Here is a 7027-nt window from a genome sequence, read left to right as displayed (position 1 = left end):
AACACCAAAATAATTCCTAACAACACATCCACAACTTGACAAAACATCACCATGTATAACAACATCACTAATCTCATCATTACAGGCATTATACTATCAAGAGTGGTATCTGGACATGAGCTGCACATATTTAAATCATAACACACAAAAGTACCTTTCAAATCACAATCATTTAACTATACACTCAAGTGGAAACATTTTATTTCCTTAACACTTTTGCCCCTCCATGTGGTCTCCTCGACTTACAGACTTCGCCATAATGCGTTAACGGAGACAATCTCAACTCCCGGACTTTTCTAACAAGGATAGAAAATAGTTGCTCCTCACAATCCCATTATCCCTTATCTTCACCTTATTAGACATAGACATATGAAATATCGGGTACACGGAGAACAATAATAGGGAAACATCATACTCATAGTTTAGCCTATTTCCTTTCAAAATTCCATAAGGCCTAATGTGACTTCACATACTTTACCTTTATTAACAATTCACATAGCATCCTCATGCAGAAAATATTGAGAATAACCCATTCACTTTCTTCAACTCTAAATCTTTACGTCGAACACCCAAACTAAACCTTTGGCAACCTCTAATAATTTCTCTAAGATGTGCTAGCTTGACTATGACCGTAAAATTTCCTATCCCATATATTTGATCACGGGATGATGCTTCTTGTTTGACATGCCTGAACCTACAATACTCGATAGATTTGCTACAAACAGGAACAACGAGGTTCAAGATTTCACTGGAAATATTCAAGAATCCATCAACGTGCTGAGCACGGTATTTCAGGAGGTTATATCCTAAGAGACATGAAGGTCACTACCAATAGCGCTGACATGGTGATTCGTTGTGGTGACATCATCGGTTCAACAAACGAGTCATAGAGTTGCCTAGTAGGCATTGATAACGTAGGGAAAATGTTCATGATTCCGAGATTTAAAAGAAATGAGCCATGAAAAGGACATCAACAATTATTTCATTCCATTCGTGCCTTATTTGAAAATAGTAAGCCTCAAAGAGAGCTAACACTTATGTGACACCAGTCGCCTCTTGGTATGTAGGGAAAAATCAGATTAACTCGAAATGAGAATATTCTGGCACCCTGAATATGATATGGGTTTCAAGATACACAAAGTTGCATTACACTCTTAACAGTAACTAGCACAAGGAATCTAGGCCACAAGCTTACGAGGATGAAAAGAAGTTGAACACTTGTAAGATTATTATCATTCCCACAGCTTAACCTTTGCCAATATTTGATCCTATGTCAGAGCACTAGAGATACGATGAGTTTGTCTTTCAATTCAATATGCTCATCATAAGGCTGCTTAACTTTCAATCTCTCACAAGTGGAATCATGTAGCTAGGACATCTTAATGTTGGGATGAAATCATGTATTAGTTAGAGAGAATGAACACTTTGCCGTGAGCTAGACATGTTTTTGCCATAACAACTCTCAAGTTGCCATATTAGGCCAATTCACAGGCAACCACAATACTGGGGACAAGGTGAGTTACTCACTGAGGCATGATCTAGGTGGACATGAAAGTCATACTGAGATGGGTAAACAACAAGGCCTCCCTATGACGAATTTGTGATAAATCTCAAGTTGCTCAGAAACTTTATGCGGATAAGTGGCCCCTTTCAATTGGCATGTACGCACATGATAGGTGCTAAGATATACTCTCATGTTACTAGACAATGAAAGGATTCATGATACTATTTATAAAGGAGTAGAATAATTGTTCTAACTATAGAAGTCACATATACCGAAGAGGAAATCAGTGACTCAAGAAGGATCTCAACACTAGGCTGCTTTCTATTGGATATGATACCGCATAGGTAAATATTATGGTGATGCATGTATAGGCACAACTGAGTAGATGTTATCCATTTGAATCAGAAGGTTATGTACGAAATTCATCAGGTATTGTCCCTTGTTGAGAATTTAGGGAAGCAGTGGGAAGTACTAACCTAGGGTTATAACGCAATTCAAGGAACCCATTATAGAACTCAATTTCTCAAGAGGTTGTAAATATAAGGAATTGTGATAAAGAGGCTTCACGAATACTGTGTCTCGTTCTAAGAGTAGATACAGAGAGCGAATCATAAATTTGTTTCGGTTTATCCCAACTTCCATAGTAACATAAGAATTGACATATGACAAAGTAGAACTAGGATCAATAATAGCATAGACATCATGAGATCGGACAGTCAATATACCTGTAACCACATCTGGAGAAGCCTCAAACTTTTGACGTCTCCTCATAGCATAAAACTGGTTGGGCCCTCCTGAGCTCTGAATACCACCCCTAGTTGTTCCACGCCCTGCATGCGTTATAGTGCCTCTAGCTAGGGGAGGCATTGTGGATGTAGTAGCTACAGAACTGGCTGGTTGTGCCATACCCTTGCCCATGCTCTGGCGAGACAAATAACAATCTCTTTGAAAGTGGCCCGTTATACCACACTTGTAGCATACCTTTGTACCATAGTGACACACTCCCGGATGGCATCTCCCACACTTCACACAACGGGGATGAGGTTCGCTGAACTGACTCGTCTCACTGACCTGATATTTATCCTTCCTCCAAGCTTCCAATGCGGGATTAACAACTCCAGCACCAGATTGCTGTGCGGGCCTTTGGAATTGCCTAAAGATACCACCTCTAACGCGTTGCTGAGCATACTCACAACACGACGCCAAATGTTCCTTCCCGCATGACGGACATAACTGGATGGGTGTACCCAACCTAGGGCATTTGTTCTTCTTGTGCCCCCTCTTTCCACAGCCATAACATATTTCAAGGGTCATCCAATATGTTCCCAAGTGTCGCTTCTTGCAAATCACACAATCTGGTTCATTAGCACCAATAACCCTCTTTCGTTTCTTAGATTCTCTCACCACACGATCCGGTGGTGCAGTTACAGTGGTAGGAATAAGGACACTTCCCTTAGCAACATGTTCTTCCAACCCCTCCACGGCTCGACGCATTCTCCCAACGAACTCTTGTGTAATCTCTCCCAGATTTAATAGAGCGGTCATTCCCTCCTCGTTATTTTGAACTCGTGGATTACTCATCTGAAAAAACATCATGAGACATAACGAGGAAATTAGCTTCCTATCTTGAGCTCTATCGCACGATCTGGAGTATCAAAGAAGTGTGAAATTCCTAAATGTCCAAATAGCCTCCTCATTATAGATGTGGTTGACAACACACCGATAAGAAGGACTCTACTAGACACGGCTCCGAGACATCCTAGGACACTTTAAAACCTTAGGCTCTATAGTGGGGTTTTGTCACGCCCCAAACTCAGGGAGCGCGACCGGCGCTCAACCGAGAGAACCCGGCCGAGCAAGCCTATTAGACTTCCTTCTACCCAAACTCATCCATGAATAAAGAGGAGATGTATTCCATTAATCAATCACTGGAAAGATTTTACTAACAACTTCCTTTTCATTCCCATTAGCAGCTTCATTCATAATTTCCAAAACATTACGAGTTTATAGAATTAATGAAAAACATAATTTCCAAGTACCAACATTTCTAGTTCAATTTCCAACATCAACCATAACCCACAACCTGTCTACGGAGCCTCTAAGTACAATAGAAGAGTAATATGGAAATACTGGCAACAAGGCCTCGACTATACCTCAAAACACAGTACATGAGAAACAAAAGATACATGACCCCGAAATGAAGTAGGGCTCACCGAATCAGCTGAAAAGAGTGTACTGCTATCACTGATCAATGTCGCCTGCTGAAGAACCACCTGCATCCATTAAAGATGCAGCGCCCCCGACAAAAGGGATATTAGTACTGTCGAATAGTACTAGTATGTATAGCTAAAAATCCTCTTTCAAAATATAATGCCCATATAAGAAAAGGCAACACATAGAAATGGCAAGTCACAATCAACAATATCCAAACGTCCAGTTAAAACATAATAATTTTCAAAATACGAACTTCATATATAATTTTGGTTGGGAGATCATTAGCACCGATATACCACCGTTTTTGTTAGCACGGAGTCCGATCATGCCCGATCGGCTAGGCCATCTCCCCACGAACAATGTGGTTTGACATGTGATGCAAAAGAAAGTTGTTACCAAGAGTTGTACCACCATATGCGCAGTATGGCGTCTGATCTCCACCTGATCAGCTAGGCCGCCTTCCCACATATGCCGTATGGGTTGACTTCTCCAATCCACAAAGGTTCCAGTTTCATCCCAATTAACGAGAATAATATCACAATTTCCAAAGGTTCCAATTTCATCCCAAATAAGGGGAATAATCCCAATCCACCCCTACGCCGACACGTGTAGTTTCAGGTGTGGGCCTTATGACTCACCCTTCCTCGGTACTGCGAATGATGCTCCCAAAAATAGTTTTGATTTGATTTGCAAACAGAAATATCATAAATATAATTGTTCTCACCTCAACATCTTTCACATTGTATGAACTCTCATTAGTATTTCCAGTCATTCACAACGATAATATTTTCTTGGCTCATTAGGCCATTCACAAGATTCTTTATTCCTGGCACGATAGCCGTATTTCATATTCCACACTTTCACCTCTTTCAATTTCAAAGAACACCATCAAGTATCAACATATAGGATATTTCAGAAATCATATACTTTAAATCCATTTGAAATGAAAACTTCAAACACAAATGGTTTCTTCCCAAAGAATGAGGCATACCAACCAACAATAGAAACACACATGAAAAATCATAAACAGTCAATACACCATTTACTCTTGCAATACTCTTCCCCAGAAATGATAATGTACAATTTCAACACATGAGTATATAGAATTCGAATCATACTGGATATATTTATAAATCAAAGCATTAGTTAAAGCAGCCACTAATGGGCATGAATTTAGTACAAAGGCTTTTAGACAATTCTATCTTCGAATTCATTTTTAAACAATTGAGTCAAGGCTCATTTCACATTCTTTATCGCATCTTCTCAAATTATTTGCACTACTAGACATAATCATAACTTAAATTCTTGGCACGTTGGCCACACTTTATATCCCCAATTAACTTATTTTACTTCCAACCATCTTTATAGATTATCAACAATAAGACATTTCCAAATCAAGACTTTAGGTACACATATGAGCAACTAAGAGTCTTAAGAATATTGAGATTTTCTCACACAATTTGGCATACTATCTTTCATTGAAACACGACTCCAAGCCATAACCTTTTAATACGTAACCCATACTTTGAAACTTATGTAAACATTATGGAATTCAATTCCAAGAGAGAAAGTTTAGCCAACATACCTCAATCGAGCTTCCTTAACTCTAGAATGATCCGGAATTCTTAGCAATCCTGATCTATTTTGAGACATAACAAAATTGAACCATAATTAGGAAGATATTCATGGTCTCAGCTCATTTGAGCATTTTATCAGACACTAGGTGTACAAATTTAACCACAAGGTTCTTCTACAAGATTTCCTTCATTCCACAACCCAATCCTTACTTATTTAAGCTCAACAATCTTCCCACAATTCTTATTGGTACATACATGTATAAATAATAATCTCATACCCATGAATCATACTCCTAATCAACCATCTTCTATCCAAATTCGAAATTGAAAACTAGGGTATGGAACCTTACCTCTTAGATGAAGCACTTGTGGGTTTTCCTTGTTAATCTTCCAAGATTTGAACAAGACTTGATGATTAATTAGCCTAGGGTTTTCCTCTCTCTAAAACACTCTCCTTTCTCTCTAAAACATCAGATATTTGCTCAAAAATGACCCAAAGCGTGTATTTAACGAAGTAGGGTCGGGTTTTAAAACCCAAAAATGGAGCTCCGGAACAGGTTCTGCGGTCGCATATGCGATCGCATAATGGATATGCGGACCGCATATCGGTCGCATAATTACAGACCAAAACGATCAAAAATCTGCCAGTGTATGCGGTCACTATGCGGTCCGCATAACTGTTATGCGATCGCATAATGCACCGCATAACAGTTATGCGGTCGCATAGCCGACCACATAATTGCCCCCAGATTGGCCCTTCTCCTGCTCACTTATGCGGCTACTATGCGCTCCGCAGAGTGATTATGCGGTCGCATAATGGACCGCATAAACGCGATTTTCTGCCAAAAATTTTCCTTTACTTTCTGGTGCATTGTTCAACCCAATACGTCCGAACCCCTCTAACACGTAAGCCTACTCCGGCACCATGAAACCTTGAATTTACTTGCGAAATTTACGGGGCTTTACACTGAAATACTTCAAAATTTTTCGGGGTGTTACAATTTAAAAGTCTATATATATACTTGATTGAAATAAATACATGACAGACTTGATTAAAAGGAATATATTGGAAGAGCGGGTTGCACGCTGCAACAGAATTAGTTGAAATAATAATGGATTATGACTGCTGAGTTGGTTTCAATTATTATAAATGACTTACCTGATTTATTTCTATTATTTGTTGTTGTTATCAATATTGCGTACAAGTTAATGTAAGTAAACCGCCATAGCCTCGTCACTACTTCATCGAGGTTAGGCTTAACACTTACCAGTACATGGGGTCGGTTGTACTGATACTACACTCTGCACTTCTTGTGCAGATTTTGGAGTTGGTCCCAGCGGCGTACCATAGACTTGCTCGGATTTCAGCTACTAGAGGAGACTTGAGGTATAACTACATGACGTCCGCAGTTTTGAAGTCCCCGTCTATTTTACTTTAGCTGTGTGTTTATTTCTAGACAACTTTATTTATTCAGACCTTTATTTGTATTTATTCTAGAAGCTCGTGCACTTGTGACACCATTTCTGGGATGGTATTTAGACACCGTTATTTTTATGAATTATTTCACTATATTTCAAACTTTGCTTCCGCTTTTGTTTCCTTGATTATTAGTAATGTAAAGATTGTCTAAAAATTGGTTAATATTATTCTAACGTTGGCTTGCCTAGCAAGTAAAATGTTAGGCGCCATCATGGTCTGAAGGTGGGAAATTCGGGTCGTGACAGTTGGTAT

This window comes from Nicotiana tomentosiformis, chromosome 10 (assembly GCF_000390325.3).
Source record: "Nicotiana tomentosiformis chromosome 10, ASM39032v3, whole genome shotgun sequence".
NCBI classification, from domain to species: domain Eukaryota; kingdom Viridiplantae; phylum Streptophyta; class Magnoliopsida; order Solanales; family Solanaceae; genus Nicotiana; species Nicotiana tomentosiformis.
The sequence above is the reverse complement of the archived record's forward strand: the minus strand, read 5'-3'. Positions refer to the sequence as shown.